This window comes from Polypterus senegalus, chromosome 13, assembly GCF_016835505.1.
Source record: "Polypterus senegalus isolate Bchr_013 chromosome 13, ASM1683550v1, whole genome shotgun sequence".
In the NCBI taxonomy this organism is placed as follows: Eukaryota; Metazoa; Chordata; class Cladistia; order Polypteriformes; family Polypteridae; genus Polypterus; species Polypterus senegalus.
In genome coordinates this window covers 73023034-73041961 of record NC_053166.1, presented here as the reverse complement: position 1 = coordinate 73041961, position 18928 = coordinate 73023034, and the positions used below count along the sequence as shown (strand labels likewise).

At 39.0% G+C, this 18928-nt stretch overlaps 1 protein-coding gene across 2 annotated transcripts in view; it reads right to left on the bottom strand.

The window, feature by feature from the left end:
* Window positions 1–18928, bottom strand: part of grm6a (glutamate receptor, metabotropic 6a) — a 248547-nt gene that overhangs the window by 78931 nt on the left and 150688 nt on the right. The gene's annotated exons all lie outside the window — the stretch shown is intronic.

Below are 18928 nucleotides of genomic sequence, written 5' to 3'. Positions count from 1 at the left end.
TATTCATTCATTATTTTACTTAATACAGTATACAGGGTCACTGGAAGTAAAAGAATGGGTGCTTTTATTTTTAAATGCTATGTGTTTACCTTGCTTATATCCCACATTCTCTACAGTAGTTCTTGGTTAAATGTGTTATACAGTATGTATTAGGTTTCCATAGACAGACATAGTTTCTGTCAAAGGCATTGGATTGTGTTTATTGCTCATTTTGTGTACTACAAATTCAAAAAATATTTTCTTAAAAGAACAAAATACAAATGGTAAAACATTTCACCCAAAGGTAATATTGTAATATCGACAGAGTAATACATTGGTTTTTTTTTTAAAAAAAAAACAAATCTCATTAGGCTGAACCTTCAATGGCCTTTCTCTTCACAATTCAGAGAGCCAAGTGCTAAAAGACAGTTAAAACATTACAAAATATTGTGACCTGGTTGCTTATTCTGCAATTATTCTCCTTATTCTGGTGATAATGGACTCTTGCCAAATTAAAAAAAAAAATCTTGAACAGTTCCTTGCTGGGAAAGTTAAATTTTTCCAGCTTACAATAATATATTATTTTCCCATTGAAGCACAGTAGGTGGGCGAAGATTATTCTAGTTAGAGAAAAAAGGCAGTCTTTGTGCAAGCAATGCAGTGTAGGATATCACCATTGATTTTTCACTACATTATTTTCTATTTTGACGTTACATAATACTGTTAAAGGGTTGGGAGCAGTTTTAGATCCAAGTGTCTGTGTATCACTGTTCTACTTCACAGAAAAAAAACAAAAGTATCATTTAAATATTTAATTAATTTTTCAAAACATGATTAGTTTTAACCCAATATAAAAATCTCCAATCTGTTTAAGTTAGACATTTATCACAGAAATCTCATATGTAATGGCAAACCACTTCTGGATAGGGCATTGATTCATCACAGAGGGCACACTCTGAAATATGCAGGGTCATTTGTAAATCACCATTTACCCAACGTGCACATTTTAAAATGTGAGAGAAAAACTAAGGAAACCAGGAAAAAGCCAAAGCAGACACTGAGAAAGTTTGCAACTTCACACTGACAATGCTGAATATGTTGAATCCAAAAGACAGAAGTGCTAATCACCATACCTCTTTCGTAGCCTTGATTATTTTTATTAAGAAAGTTAAATGAAAAAAAGAGAAAATGTTAAAAATTAAAAAAAATGAACACCTTTGTTCAAGAATTTTTTTTTTTTACCCAAATCTGTTGTTTGGTGCTTGTTTGTTGTATGAAGCTTGCAGGTATCAGGAAATCTTAATGTTTTAAAATTCAATGTATGGATATTATCCATCATATTATTGTCATTCCTTAATTGGATGGGTTTGAATAGCATGCAGAAGCTTTAGAGAACGTTGATGGCAATGCTACTGTATGTGCAGGTTTCCTTTGGATGTCACAAATCTGTAACTTAGTAACAGGTAGGAAGTTGTTTGTTTCATTGATTGTTAGACATTATCACTAGCTTGCATTGTTAAGAACAGACATGCAAATCTTTTTAAATGACACATTTATGACAGAGAATAGGTCTTAAGTACATGTGAATTTCTCATCAGATTTTAGCAGAGAAGTAGTACACACAGGGTGTTTACGACACAGATTGAAGAATAAAAAATAAAATTATCTGTTTTATAAATTAGGCTTCTATCTATTAAATAATATTGATATTCTTCAGAACTTAAAATGATTCCATTCGGAAATGTTCTGATTAGTGAATAATAAATAGAATGAATAAACTGAAATTTGTTACTTATTGGGCATCTTTACAATCGTTGTTTGGTTTTAGTTAAGCATGCATGAGGTGATTTACAAAAAGAAATTATTATTTAAAGACAGCAAACAAGTAAGAACTTACAAAAAAGTTCACATTTACAACTTCATTAATTAGAAGCCCACAAAAGAAAATTAACACTCTGTTGAATCAATATGCATGGTTAAACTTTTCTGGAAATGTAACAGAAAAATAAGTGTTAAGAAACCAACTGTCGCAGAAACATCTTCTGTACACACTTTGAGGTGAATGATGTATGCACAATAAAAAACTGAGATGACCAGAAAAAAAAGTCAAAGAGGGAAGGCAGAATTAGAGTTAAAAGGACAGGCAAATGTCAGTTTCAGAAAAGAGAAACTAACATACACCAAATTATAGATTAAAAAGACTAAAAGTCTAAAACTAACAAAAATTAATTTCCTAACCAAAAGAAGTTATTTGAAGTAAGCTTGCAAATGATTTTTTTTTATTATGTAAAAGCTTTAATGCTCTGTACAGTGCACCACCAAACTATATACTGTAGATGGAACAACATGCCTTGCAACCATACAGAACATGGCCATAAATAGCGAGCATATGAAAAACAAAGCACAAAATGACATCACTATAATTATGGTTCAAATTCATAACAATGATAGTAATTTGTTTATTTTGTCAAGCTCTTATGTGTATTTTAATTTTTTGCAGCTGTTCATCAGTCTTTAAAAATAACCATTGCATCAATCTGGGAATTTTGGAAGCCAAGGAACACAATGGTTACATACATTTTATTTTTATTTTTTAGTGTTTACTAAAGTTAAAATATAAATGATTCCTTTTGAATATTATTATTATTAGTAGTAATTATTAATAGGGTTTGTTCCCTGGCTTATGTTTGTTTTTCTTTTTTGTGCATTATTTGTTTAAATGAAATTATTATTTTCCATTTGTTTATTTTTATTATGGATTGTTAATATTGTTTAATTTACTATTTATAGGTGCTGGTCATAAAATTAGAATATCATGACAAAGTTGATTTATTTCAGTAATTCCACTCAAAAAGTGAAACTTGTATTTTAGATTCATTCATTACACACAGACTGATGTATTTCAAATGTTTATTTCTTTTAATTTTGATGATTATAACTGACAACTAATGAAAGTCCCAAATTCAGTATCTCGGAAAATTAGAATATCAATTAAGACCAATGCAAAAAAAGGTATGAACATGAAAAGTATGAGCATGTACAGCACTCAATATTTAGTTGGGGCTCCTTTGGCCTGGAATACTGCAACAATGAGGCGTGGCATGGAGTCTGTGGCACTGCTCAGGTGTTATGAGAGCCCATGTTGCTCTGATAGTGGCCTTCAGCTCTTCTGAATTGTTGGGTCTGGCGTATTGCATCTTCCTCTTCACAATACCTGATAGATTTTTTATGGGGTTAAGGTCAGGCGAGTTTGCTGGCCAATCAAGAACAGGGATACCATGGTCCTTAAACCAGATACAGGTAGCTTTGGCACTGTGTGCAGGTGCCAGGTCCTGTTGGAAAATGAAATCTGCATCTCCATAAAGTTCGTCAGCAGCAGGAAGCATGAAGTGCTCTAAAACTTCCTGGTAGACGGCTGCGTTGACCTTGGACCTCAGAAAACACAATGGACCAACACCAGCAGATGACATGGCACCCCTAACCATCACTGACTGTGGAAACTTTACACTGGACCTCAAGCAATGTGGATTCTGTGCCTCTCCTCTCTTCCTCCAGACTCTGGGACCTTAATTTCCAAAGGAAATGCAAAATTTACTTTCATCAGAGAACATAACTCAGCAGCAGTCCAGTCCTTTTTGTCTTTAGCCCAGGCGAGACGCTTCTGACGCTGTCTCTTGTTCAAGAGTGGCTTGACACAAGGAATGAGACAGCTGAAACCCATGTCTTGCATACGTCTGTGCGTGATGGTTCTTGAAGCACTGACTCCAGCTGCAGTCCACTCTTTGTGAATCTCCCCCACAGTTTTGAATGGGTTTTGTTTCACAATCCTCTCCAGGGTGCGGTTATCCCTATTGCTTGTACACTTTTTTCTACCACATCTTGTCCTTCCCTTTGCCTCTCTATTAATGTGCTTGGACACAGAGCTCTGTGAACAGCCAGCCTCTTTAGCAATGACCTTTGGTGTCTTGCCCTCCTTGTGCAAGGTGTCAATGGTCGTCTTTTGAACAACTGTCAAGTCAGCAGTCTTCCCCATGATTGTGTAGCCTACAGAACTAGACTGAGAGACCATTTAAAGGCTTTTGCAGATGTTTGAGTTAATTAGCTGATTAGAGTGTGGCACCAGGTGTCTTCAATATTGAACCTTTTCACAATATTCTAATTTTCTGAGATACTGAATTTGGGACTTTCATTAGTTGTCAGTTATAATCATCAAAATTAAAAGAAATAAAAATTTGAAATACATCAGTCTGTGTGTAATGAATTAATCTAATATACAAGTTTCACTTTTTGAATGGAATTACTGAAATAAATCAACTTTGTCATGATATTCTAATTTTATGAACAGCACCTGTAATATGTATGTATTGTACTATGTTCTCTTGTCTTCTTGTGTTTTTTGGGTAGAAACCCAAGAGGCATAATCACCCAGATGACACTGAAGGACTGCCCTCAGCCTTTATCTTTGGATTCTGAGAGCAGATCTTTCAGTTAGCCTTGAGTGTTGAGGGGTGGAACCAGATTGGTGGGAAGAGGCAGCACTGAGCTGTGACTAGAGTGGAGATGTAAGGAAGTGACAAGGAAGAAGGAAATGAGCAGGAAATGGCTTTGGGTAAAAGGAGGAATTTGAAGGAAAGAGAATGGCAGACTGTTGGGAACAAGAAAAATAAGAGAAGAATATAAGAGTGTAATCATGCTTCATCTAGTGATGATGATGGTGTGCAGAACTTAAACAAAAGGTGAAAGGAGAGTTTAAGGTATTGCTAAATATTGAATCTGGTCCAGTCTCTGATATTAATCTGATTAAATTAATTAAAGAAAGCATTAGGAGATACTGAGGGAGTGAGACCTTTAAGAGATGGGTCACTGTTAGTGTTTTGTAAAGACATTAATCAGTGTGAAAAAGCTGCTGGATTAAAAGAAATAGGAGGTAGAAAAGTTAAAAACAATTTAGAGGAAAAGTACTGGAAGCTTACAATTATAAGGTTTTCATGATGGAGTTAAAACTGATAGTTTGTAAATGATGATAAAATTTGATGGGAAGTATATGCCAGATAGAGTTAATTTAGATTACATGAGCTATACGTTCTGAGTATATGTAACACCTCCTTTGAGGTGTTTTAAGTGTTAGGAGTTTGGGCATATAGCAGTAGTTTGTAAAGGTAAACAAGATGATGTAGGTGTGGTTGATAACATGAATATGGAAAATGTGGAGAAGGAGTAGGGCCAAAATGTATTAATTGTGGAGGAGAACATATTCCTTACATAAAAGAGCAGTAGAAGTGCAGTAGGTAAGAGTCGGAAATTCTGTGCTTCAGTGGGGTTGTAGTAACACAGATAATGGGGCAGTGATAGAAAAAGTCCTGGAAGAAAAATGTTATGTGTTTTACTGATGGTACAGGAACATGACTGAATCTATATAATAGTACTGTATCAGCTATAGACCTTACTCTGGTGTCAAGAGATCTAGAGAGAACATGTGAATGGGAAGTGGATGATAGCATCACAATTGGGAATGATCATTTCCCTAAGACATGTAAAGTGGGTATAGATGTGCAACAAAAGAAAAATAATCATGTTTCAAGATAGAAATTTAAAAAGGCAAAATAGGAGTTATATAAAGATTTATGTGAAAGTAGATTCCCAGATCAGTTGGACACAGAGGATACTGAGTTAAGTTATGATGTTGTACATGATACAATTAAATCAGCAGCTAAAGAAGTAATTCTCAGATCAAAAGGTGGAAGCAGGTGGAAAATATCCCCTTTGTGGACTGATCAGTGTAAAAACGTAGTAAAAGAGAGATATAAGATATTCAGGAAAGTAAGGCGATGCCATTTCTACTCCATTTTATGACATTATATAAAAGAGCAGAAGCAGTTGTTAGAAGAGAAGTGAGATGAGCTAAAAGAATATACTGGATGATATACTGTGATAATATTGGGAAAGGGATTCAGGTAGAGGAAATATGGAGCATGACACAGAAAATGGAAGAAGTTAGTAAAACTAATTTACTACCGGTTGTGGTTGGGGGAGAATATGCAGCAGTAACTGACACTGAAAAAGCAGAATTATTAGCTTAACTTTTGTTAAGATAGTGCAGTAATTTTAAGTAAAGAACAAATGTTTTGCATAAAAATGTGTTTTAGTGTGCAATCAACAGGATGATGACAAAAAAGTATTGTCTAGCTCTAGTTTTAATGCTGAATTTACATTGCTAGAGCTTAAATCAGCAATAAGAGTGCAAGACAGTCATCGCCTGGGGAGAACAACATATGCTCCAAAATGTTTTCTCATTTATCAGAATCTAATCTTCTGTTAATTTTGGAATTATTTAATAGAATATGGGAAGAAGGAGAATGCTCCTCATGCAAGGTAGCAGTTGTCGCTCCTATATTAAAACATAATAAGAATCAGTCAAATCCATCCAGTTACAGACCCACCTTACTGAAATATCATGTATGACAGATAATGAAATGAATGATAATTTCAAGATTAAACTATTTACTGGAAAGTCCTGGAAAAAAATAGTTGTACATCAAGCTGGGTTTATAAAAGGGAGAATGACAGTGGACTCAATATTGAGTCTGGAATCAGATATTCATAAAGCTCAAGTTAATAGTTTGTGACAGAATTTTTTTTTGATATAGAGAAAGCTTATGATATGTTATGGACAAAAGGATTATTGATCTAACTTGAAAAGTGGAAGACCAGAGATTTTCTAGAGGAAAGGAAGATAAAGGTCAGGGTGGGATTATCATTTTCGAAAGAATATGACATAGAGAATGGGACTCTGCAAGAGAGTGCATATTGTCCTGTCTTGTTTAATATCATGGTTAATGATGTCTTTGATAGTTTTACTTCAGATATTTCAAAATCATTATGGAACAGAGGTATGAACACAAAATATATGTAAAGAAAATGCAGGGTGCAATTCAACAAGCAGAAGAATGGGGTCATCAGTGGGGGTTTAGATTTTCAGTAGAAAAAAACTCAGGTAATTTGTTTTTCTAGAAGATACAATATTCATTCAGTTGATTTGAGGCTGTATGTTCAATTAGGAATATGGATAGACAAAAAATGAAAATGTGAATAAAATAGATAATGTAAGAAAGCCATTAATATTCTCAGGTGTGTAGCTGGGTGTGATTGAGGTGCAAATAGGAAGTCTCAACTATATATTGCAACTATTAACTCTATACTTGCTTATGGATGCATTGCATATGGGTTACTATAATTTGTTACTAACCCTCACCTATTCTGTTTCTCTTCTCGGTACTCAAATGTTGCACTTGGTGCCACTGCCGACATGCCAAATTGTTTTGCCTGCCTAAGGTAAAGTCATCTCTGATGGAGGATTGCAGGAATCGTCGGGTAGAGGAGCCCTTTCATCAGATTGGCTGGCCTAGCGCCGTCTCAGCTATGGAATGGCCAATAGGGGGAGGCAGCTTGATGGCTGAGGTCTCCAGGATTCTAAACAAATCCAAATCATATTATGTGATATCACCTACTGTTAAATTGTGCTCTGTACTTGTAATATTTTTATTTTACTATTATGTTATATTGAGGATTACTTGTGTTTTGTTCTGTGCATTGTATTGTATTTACCCCCTTTTTTGACACCCACTGCAAAACCAGCCTAACTGGAAAGGGGTCTCTCTTTGAACAGCCTTTCCAAAGGTTTCCTCCGTTTTTCTCTACTAGGTTTTTTTTTTTTTGGGAGTTTTTCCTTGTCTTCTTAGAGAGACAAGGCTGGAGGGCTATCAAAAGGCAGGGCCTGTTAAAGCCCATTGTGGCACTTCTTGTGTGATTTTGGGCTATTCAAAAATAAATTGTATATGGGTCAGTGTCACAAGCAGTATCAAAACCCCTTGATAAAAAACAAGCCCAGGCTCTGAGAATATGCAGTGGTGCTATGAAATTCTCACCAATATCAGCAATATTAATAGACATTGAGTAGATACCTTGGTATTTACACAGAATGCAATTGGCAGTGGTCTACTGGACTAATGTGAGGGGACACAATAGCAGACATTCAGTATCAGCAATACTAAAAAAACTGTTGGGAACACCATAGTAATATTATAGTTAGTTTTGGATGGTTGGGAAATGAATAGGCAAAAAAATCTTGGGGTATTTAAATATGAGCTAGGTCCAAGTGCCCCTATTTTGGCTGTTTCACTATGGTTTTTCGCATTGCTTAGGGTGGATTTTAGTGTTCGGGGCAAAATGAAAGGAAAAGCAGAATGTAATTCACTTGAGCAAATTGTTAGTCATTGTACAACGGCAATATTTTGGATTCTTACAAATTTATACAGATGGTTCTAAAGATCCAGTATGCCCATGTTTGAAATTAACATTTGGAAAAGTCTGACAGATAACTTGTTAGGATTTACTTCAGAGATGGTGGCAATACTTATTGCATTGGGATGGATAGAAGAGGTCTAAACTGCACACAATACTCCAGACAAGGCATCACCAGTACATTATAAAGCCCGAGCACAACCTCCTTGACTTTGTACTCCACACATTGTGCTATACTGTATAACCTAACACTCTCTTAACCTTCTTAATGGCTACTGAGAACTGTCGGGAAGTTGATAGTTTTGAGTCAGCTGCGTCTCCTAACTCCTTCTCATAAGGTGTACTTTTGATTTTCATATCTCCCATTGTGTATTCAAACCTAGCATTTTTACTTCCTACGTGTAATACTATACATTTAAGTACATTAAATTTCATCTGCCACAAATCTGTCCAAGCCTGTATGCTGTCCAAGTCCCTTTGTAATGATTCAACGGATTCCAGCTTATCTGCTAATCCACCTGTCTTGGTATCATCTGCAAACTTAACCATCTTGTTACTTAATGTTGTGAAAGCAAGCCTCGACCACGAACAGACACCAAGACATTTATGTCCAAAAACACACATTTATTGTGCTTTCTCTTCACAATATCACACACAATGCACAATTCACTCACATTTCTTCTCTTCAGGCTGCCTTCACTCCTCTCTTGGAAAGCTCTGTCACTCTACCTGCCAACTCCGGCTCCCCAAATGGAGTGAGGCGGAACCTTTTATACAGTACCCGGATGTGGTCCAGGTGCTTCCTGATTAACTTTCTGCAGCACTTCCGGGTGTGGTGAAAGTGCTGCATGAGTACCCGGAAGCATACCGGGTGTCTCTGTCTTCTGGTTTGGTTTGGGATGCTCCCCTCCTGTTGTGGCGGAACTGCTGCAGTCCATGTTTCCTGGAACATTCGGGCGTCCCCTGGCGGTGGCCATGTGCCCTAACAGGGTGGAGCATCCCAGCTCCGATCTTGTGGCTCCCATGTACCCTAGGGTGGCAGCCCTCTCGCGTCCCAGGGGAGGTATTGGCACTCTCCCGTTCCTTCCACGTCCCAGGCATCTCAACTGTGCAGCCGTCTATCACACTGCCCCTCCCCTAGCTGAAGCACATAGGGTGAAGCAGCCCGCCCTGGTAGGGTTGACCCTGTCCACAGCGGGGTGCCGGCATGCTGTCGTCCATGGCCTTGTCCTGTAATAGAAAAACAGGAAAAGGGTGCAGAGACACTGTGCAGATGCCACTCCCTGGCACCCTCCGTATTACGATGCGGACAACATCTCCACAGGTGATCAAAGCTGTGGCACACGTAACACCAGCGTTCCCCTTGCCTGTGTCCGTGTCCTCGGAACTTACAAGCAGGGCGGGTACCTCTGTGCTGTTGCTACCTCAATTAGGTTCAGGGCCTTTCTCCGCTCACTCGTAGAGTGGCCTTTAGACACACGGGAGGACATTGCCCCCCGTTGTTCACTATCAGAAGCCCTGGCTTTTCTCCTCCAGTTTCTCTTCCTTGTACTCTGGGGCGCCTTGGCGGTCTGGGTCTCCCTATGGGAGATGTCTGAGCCCCTGTAGAGCAGTGAGAGGCTGTTGTCAGCTCATGGAGCGGCTCGCCTTGAGACCCGACACTCACCAGCTAGTGTCCTGTATGTGCCTTCACCGCCCCTGCTGCACAATCAGCCCCTACTGCTGCCTCCGCTGTCGGAGGCGTGGCTACTCGGTTACCAGAATGACACAGTACCGGAGCCCCTTCGCTCAGCCCTCCTTTATCATGTACGGTACAGGCGACACTCACCTGCACCGCGGCATCCCTCTGGCTGGAGAATCCAGCGTCGCACCACCCCAGCCATTCCTGGATCTCTTTCAGGGGTATGCCCGCCTTCTCCTCCAGCTGTTCTGTCATCTTCTGGAGGGTGCCTAAAGCCTTTACAAGCAGCTGTATAGGCGGGAGGAACTCCTCCAGCCTATTTACAGCTGCAACAAACTTTTCAGAACCAGCCGGACGCGAAATCGCGAAGCAGTCATCCTTACCTTCCGGCTGGGAGCCACAGAGCCTCTCCATTGGCTCAGTTGGGACCTCGGGAGGCGTGGGATGGAAGTTTGTGAGCCCCGCCTGCAACCAATCCGTGGCGGGGACACCAAACACACTGTCCAATCCCTTGCTCGCTCTGGGGAGGGTAATGCAAACCTCGCAGCTCCCTTCCTCCGTCAAGAGACTTGAGCTAGGGCAGGAGTCCAGGCACTCGTCCTTCTGCGGTCGTCCTCTGAGAAGTGCCGACTGCCATTCTTCATCCTTGCTACCCTCCGCCACCGACTCGTTATTGCTTTTTGGGTTGGTGTGCTTCGGCCAGAGACACGGATCTAGACAGTCCCCTTCTAGAAAGAATGCATAGGGGACAGCAAGGTAATCTGCCCAGGGCTGACCTTCGCGATCCCGTTGCATCACTCCCCCAGGTGGCCTCCCCAAAGGCTATGCCAACCCGGATGTCTTCGACGACGGTGCGAGCCTGGGAAACCACCTCTTTCGGGGTCCGCCTGGTCTTCTTCCTCCCCAATGGTGCAGGTAAGATCTTGCCGTGTGTGTGTGCTGCGCTCTAGCGATGCGCTCATGTGTCTGGTTCTGTTGCGTCAGGCCATCCACAAAATAATTTTTATGATGGGTCCCCACCTTGTATCAGGCAGAGTGTCCCATCTGGGATGCCATTGTGAAAAGCCGGCCTCAACCATGAACAGACACCAAAACAGTTATGTCCAAAAACACATGTTTATTGTGGTTTCTCTTCACAATATCACACACAATGCACAATTCACTCGCAGTCCTTCTCTTCAGGCCACCTCCACTCCTCTCTTGTAAAACTCATGTCACAATACCTCCCAACTCCAGCTCCCCGAATGGAATGAGTCGGCCCCTTTTATACACTACCTGGATGTGCTCCAGGTGCTTCCTGACGAACGTCCTGCAGCAATTCCGGGTGTGGCGGAAGTGCTGCATGAGCACCCGGAAGCACACCGGGTGTCTCTGTCTTATGGTTTGGCAGCACTTCCTGTTGTGGTGAAAGTGCTGCAGTCCATTTTTCCTGGAACGTTCGGGCGCCCCCCTGGAGGTGGCCACGTGCCCGAACAGGGTGTCGCATCCTAGCTCCGATCTTGTGGCTCTCCTGTACCCCAGGGCGGCAGCCCTCTTGTTTCCCAGGGAAGGTATTGGTGCTCTCCCGGTCCTTCCACGTTCCAGACATCCCGACTGTGCAGCCGTCTATCACACTGTATTTTCCTATCCAAATCATTTATATACTGTATATTAAAAACAGCAGTGGCCCTAGCACTGACCCCTGTGGAGCACCACTTTTAACATCAGCCAATTCTAATAAGGTTCCATGCACCATAACCCTCTTCTTCCAGTGCCTGAACCAATTTTGCACCCATGTACAAACATCACCCTGAACTACCACTTCTTTTAGTTTGATAACCAACCTCTCGTGTGGCACCTTATCAAATGCTTTCTCTAAAAGTCAAGATAAATAATATTATATACTCCACTGTGATCATACCCTTTTGTTGCTACCTCATAAAATTCCAGCATGTTAGTAAAACCTGATCTCCCTCTTCAGAACTCTGCTGACTGTTCAGAAAAAACTCTTGCTGTGTGTTGCTCATCCTTATCCTTAATTCCTTCCATTAAATTTTCTAGTGATGCACGTTAAGCTTACTTATGGAACATATGGAATGACTACTGTACAATGATATAATACAACCACCTTCATTTTGCATTAGACCTCATTCTCATCAGGCAACAGATAAAGACCTATTGATGTACTGGAACACTGGATGGAGAGTGGCAATTTAGCAACTTGATCAGCCATCATCTAGTTTAAACTCCAAGTACCAAGCCTGAAGCACTCACATGGCCACTGGGTACTACTTAATGCTAACATTACTCAGTTATTGTCTGCTTTTTTTTTTATTTATTTATTTATTTTTTCATTTTTATTACTATTTAATTTAATATTGTTTCTTTGTATCAGTATACTGCTGCTGGATTATGTGAATTTCCCCTTGGGATTAATAAAGTATCTATCTATCTACTTACCATATATACTGTTGTATAAGTCGGGTCTTGAAACCCAAAAAATCGATCATAAAATCAGACCCCGACATATACCCATTTAAAAATACGACACTTACATTTTTTTTATTTACATCTTCTTGCTTCCTTCAAACTCACACCAGTTTCTCAACAAATCGAATTTTGTTGCAGCAGCGCAATTACCAATTTCTTTTGCCACTTTAACGACTTAATTTAAAACTAGCTTCATACAGTATTTTTCTCTGATTGAATGTTCCATCGCAGATAAGGGATGCTCTTACGATAAAGTTGTATGAGGGTGTGAGATACAAAAAACACAAAACAGTGCCAATGACGCTTTGGAAAAGTTCAGGTATTACCATGTGGTCACATAGGCACAATACATAGAAAAAAAATGCAGTGTGCCCCGTGGTTACTCTCTCAGGTGGGCGTTAGCACATCATAATCTCTTCGATCAATAGCGTGAGTTTTCCGCATTCGACTTATATGACCGACATTATAAAATACCGGAAATTATATGGTAAAATCAAGCCCCAACTTATCCGTGGGAGAACTTAAACGCAAGTATATATGGTAATTGTTTTTTCACTTCAAAGGCCTGTTAACATAAACTGTTTTTGCTGGTGTCTCAATACTATTGATAAATGCCAGTGCAGATGACAAGTGAACCCTACGCAATAAAAAAGCACAAGAGTGGTTAAAAATGAAAAAAAAACACGTGCAAAATAAATACGAATTGTTGCACCAAAATAAGTCTATTCATCAATTATAAAATCTCTTTACTGTGGAACTCACATGTTTACCGTATAACTCTGTAATTTTTTTTTAGAGTAGCTTGGCTAAGAAATGTAGATTAGATTAATTGACAAACATGAATGAGGCTGGTATGAGTGAGTGTATGTGAGCCTGCTATTTAATGGACAATGTTACGCCAAGGGTTGGTCCCATCTTTTCTCTGATGCAGTTTGGATAGCATCAAGTATCCTCTGCCTGTATGAGATTATGTTGTACCGACAGGCTTTATCCTGCCATTAAAATCTGGTAAATGTCACAGAGGGACACAGTTTTGGATGTTGCCTGTGATCCCCTGTGATATTCACCAAAAGATAAGATAAAAGTAAGACTCCTTTATTGTCATTGCATAACACATACAATGAGATTTCAGTACACTAACTGAAAAACACTTCTGAAAATTATACTTTTAAAAACTACACATCTAACGTCTCACACATTACACAACTGTCAGCATATGCAAAAAAATGTTTTTTAAATATTGCACAAGTAAAAAAAAAATAATGATGAATATGATAATTTTTTATGTATAAGGTGTTTGATTTCAGCACAGAATTTACTGTAGTAATCGCTTGGGGGTAGATAACGGTTCATCAGTCTTGTAGTTCGCGCTCTAATGGACTGATATCTCTTCCCTGAGGGGAGAAATTCAAGTAATTCGTGTGCTGGGTGATACATTATGATGCTGGATGTCTTCCTGAGACACTTAAAAGTGTAGAGGTCTTCCAATATAGGCAAAATTGTGTTGGCAATTTTCTCTGCTGTTTTTATGATTCTCTGAAGATCCGTTTTGTTCTTTTTCTGAAGATTTTTATGAACCATGTGTGCCAGATAACAAGATATTAGTTGCAAAGTGACCCTGAAGCTTACAATGCAGAGTCTGAGATAAGCACAGTTACAATGGTCAACTTGTCTTGAGCCTTACTAGCTGCATCTTGGTGATGGAACTAGAGTTAAGTGCTGAAAAAATACACCATACTTCTTTTTTTAAGTTACATTTTTTTGAGCTTAAAAATTGCATTATAAATTTGAAAAACACCATTTTAAGATATTGTGAAAAGTACTTGAGATATCTTGAATTTTGCAAAAATTATTTTAAACTATCCCATAATGCATGTGGGATATCTCAAAATGTACAGGAAGCTATTCTAAAATATCTGGAACTTCATCTCAGAAATCTCAAAATGGTCTGGTTGTTATTTGAAGATATCTTAAAATGTATTGTGACGGACAGCTGGGTCCCATGCCCGGCCGGGACGCCCCTGCTGCATATGTTCCGGGGGAGCCACCATGGACAGCACAATACCTCCCCCGGGACACTTGGTGGCAGCCTCCCCGGCCGTTATTCGTTTCCCAGTCTCCCACGTGGCTCCATGGGACATGGAGTCCTCCACAGCCTGGTTGGGAGATGGGGTGGCCGCTAGGGGGTGCTGCCGAGAGCCAACAACCAGGTTGGGCTATAAAACGGGCCAGCCTCCCTTCATTCGAGGCCAGAATCGGGAGGAAGAGGATGAGGTTGCCTGGGAGGAGTGGTGGTGCCAAGAAGGGTTGTTTGAGCAGTGTTTTGTGCCTTTGGGACTGTGTTAGGCCTGTGGGACACGGGGAAGACGTGCCCCACGGCTGAAGAAAACTAATAAAAGCCTGTTTGTTTTACACGTGCCTATGCGTAAGACTGTGCCAGGTCGGGCGCTATATAGCACCTTTTACAGTATTTAAAATATATTCACATTGATTCACGTTTGGGATGCCTAAAATATATTATTAGATACTTTACTTGAAATTCATTTCTTGCTATCTTAAAGAAGATTTGTTACATTTAATATAGCTTAAAATGTGTTTTACATTATCTTTTTTTATTTTATTGTATTTTTTTATTTCAAGATATCTAAATATAATTACTTATATCCATCCATCCATTATCCAACCCGCTATATCCTAACTACAGGGTCACGGGGGTCTGCTGGAGCCAATCTCAGCCAACACAGGGCGCAAGGCAGGAAACAAACCCCAGGCAGGGCGCCAGCCCACCGCAGTAATTACTTATATCTAAAATACAATTAAAGTTATCTCATATACATTTAAACATATTGCAAAATAATGTCTGGTTAACTATGAGATATCAGAACTATATTTCTAGATGTGAAAAAAAAAAACTTCCTGGACATTATGAGATATCACATATACATTATGAGGTAACATAAAATAGACAGTCTGTTTCAAATAATAGAAAATTTTGCAGAAAGTGATTTTGAGATACTGTAGGTCAATTTGGAATATATGAAAGTTTATTTTATACATCCTGAAATGCACACAAACTCAACTTTGCAATTTTCAAAAATATACTTTAGATATCTTGAAGTGAACTTGAGATATTTAAGCAAAGTATTGCAGATGTGACAAAATATTAGTTAATTGTTTTTGATATATTGAAATGAGTGTAATGTATCCAAAATGCTAAAAATTCATTTCAAGATACATAAAATTTATTTTGAGGTATCTCTAAATACTGTATAGACTAGTCTTTTTTGTAGAGGACCATTTTATTTATTTTGGTTAGTCTTATGAATATTAGTAATTACTTCTGATATCTTCCTAATTTGTGATTTATGTTTACATGTGTGGTGAATGGCCGGCCAATACCCCAAAGCCGCCAGGTGGAGCCCACTTTGCAGTATGGAGGTCCCCAGAAGACCAGCAGGGCATCACGGACATTGTAGTTTTTATACACAGCCCTGCTGGATGCCGTGGGGGCCACTAGGGGATGCTGCAGGGAGGAATAATGGCTATTTTCCCTACGCCCTGGAAGCACACGTGGACAAGAGGAATGACGTGCTCAGGAGATATAAAAGGACTGTGGGAGCTCCCAGACGGCGAGCTGAGCTGGGTGGAAGGGTGGCAACGCGTCTGGGAGTTGGAGGATTGTGTATTATTGTGTAGTATATGAGTATTGTGGAGGAGAGGGTGCTTTGTGCACTGTGGCATTTGAATAAAGTCAACATTTGGACTTTTACCTGGTGTCTGGAGTCGTGGACAGGGGTTCAAGGGAGCGAGAGCGCCCCCTATCTGTCACACATGAAATATAAAATAATTTGCTCCCTCAAATACACTCTGAGTGTTTTCCAAAGTGTCTTTATCCTCTAGTATTAATGGGTTTAATTACCACTGGTGAGTTGTATTAGTAAACTGTAGTGATTTAAGTTCCAGAATAAGAAGACAGTGGTTCAAGATGATGATAGTGTCCTATTTGCAAACATTTAAGAAAAGGGAGAAGACTGCTATTGCTAAAAATAGCCAATTCTTGAGTAGTTATGTCATAATGTTAATGCTGTCTGAAATATGGATAAGGTTATTATCCCTAATAAAATATGAGATTACTACAGCAATTTTAGATGTTGCAGTTGTAGCTGTTGATGACCATATTCAGGGTTTAATACAAATACTGTATAAAATCTTCTGCTATCATTAGCTTATGAAACCTCATGTTGCTAATTAAACACAAAAAAACGAACTATAAGTTCTTTATCATTCAAATTTGTTATACAAGATATACATTAGCCAGGATTATTTTTGTTTCCTATTGGCTCCCCTGTACTGCACTGTACTCTTCAGGGTCTAATATTATCTTAGTAGATGCAAAGAGGATTATATCATGAATCTGAATTCTCACTTCTTGGGTCTTCATACTATATATTTAGAATAAAAAACTTGACTGATGCAATTGCCTTTCATTCAAAGCTACATGTGATCGGAGGAAGCTAAGGTGTAAAAACACTTTTCCCACATTGGGTTATGATCAATAAGTTTAATATCTCAGCTTACGAAAATTAATCTATCATCTGTATTACACAACTTTTATTAGAATTCATCTTTTGAAACAGAAAAATAAAAATACATTATCACCTATTTAATAATTTTTACTTTCTGCAAAGATCTGCATTTAGTAGTGGGAAACCCTGCCACCGAATTTCACTATTACAATCTGGTCATAGAATAAGATAAGATATGCATTACTTGCTTTCTGTTTCTCCTACTAAAAGACAGAAATTCTGAGAAACTATATTTTAAAACTATTCTGAGAAATGTTTATAGATTATATAATAAAATATTTTTCATTTGTGAATAATGTGTGACTAAGTCATTCTTTAGACATCAAATAAAAAAGAAATTCACAGAAGAATTATAAATTCCAAAATATTCTAATTCATTCTCTCCACACCTTCATATCCTTTCACTATCATAATATAATATAAATAAACCTTTTAATGGTAATTTTTGACATATACTAGCAGGCTGATATTTTGTACATTTATTTTTTAATACAGGGTGGTGCTAGCTCTGCTTCATTATTAATTCATAATTATGGTCCTGTTTTTCATTCTCACAATGTTTTTGGACACATCTTGTGTTCTAGAACTTAGCTATACATTCTATGCCCTTGCAACAGCTTAGCTTTGACTACAAGCCAACATACTGTTTTTCCATTTTCAAAAACCTGTTTAATCAAAATTCAAGGTCATCAGGGACTGGAGCCTCTCCCAAAAAAATTAAACACAGGGCAGAAATCAACCAGGGCATAGCTAAGCATGCTCATATTCATTCATTATATGCCAGTTTAGAGTCATCAATCAACCTCACCTACGCATGTGGGATGGGGTAGGAAAACCAGAGTACCTGGAGAAAACCTCCACAAATGCAATGAGGTCATGCTAACTCCACATAGGCAAAGCTTGGGCAGAGATTTCAAGCTAGTCACGTTGAGCAGTGAAGCAGCAATGTGTCAACATCCCCAACTGTATAATTTTAGAATAATAAAAAAATATCTACAGCATTTTCACCAAGTAAGAGTTTATATAACTACATTCAAATGACTCCTAAGGTCATAAGCATGAAAATGCTGAATGCAAAGCAACTACTGTCTTTTCGTATGTACAAATAACAGTTGGTACATTTTTTTTATCTTATACCTTCTCAGAAACTTTGGTTTAAAAAAAGAACATTTTTTTATTGTGTATGCTCCAGGATTTCTAAGATCCTTGGCCATATGAAGGAAGTGTCTGCAGCCAACTGAGCCAACGGGCAAAAGCTGAACTCGGCCAAATTCTACCTGCTGTGGACAGAAGCTAATTTTTTGGGTCATGTGGTCAGCCCAACAGGGGTAGCCAATGACTTCCAGTAGATTTCCATTGTGTGTCTTTAGCCACAACCAAGTAAAGTACAGGAGCTCCACAGTTTCCTAGGTCTGACACCTGACTATTGGCAGTTTATTAAAGGATTTGCATACATATAAGCACCATCACACACACTGACCAACTGGCAGCAAGCACCTTTGGCACTCACACTCCGCTGTTCTGCCAACTGAAGGAAACCATGACCACAGCACCTGTTTGAACATATCTGGACCCAAATGCACCTCCCATCCTGAAAACAAATGCCAGGAGCAAACACAGGACTGGAGCAGCCTTCCCATATTTGGTAGGAGAGACAGAACAGATTAGAGCAAACTAGTGTTTAACACTCTGGGAACTCTTAGAGGTGACCTTTGGTCTCTGGCACTACAGACCCTTCTTCTACAGACACCAATTTAACCTTCAGACAGACCATGCTTTACTCAACTGTAACTAGTGTGGCTTTGTTTTGATCATTACTTTGATACTTGAAGTACCTGGTGAAGGTATTTAAATTGCAATTTTCAGTTTCTGTCTAGGCAACCAGAAAAATCAGGTAACTTCTAGGCACTGG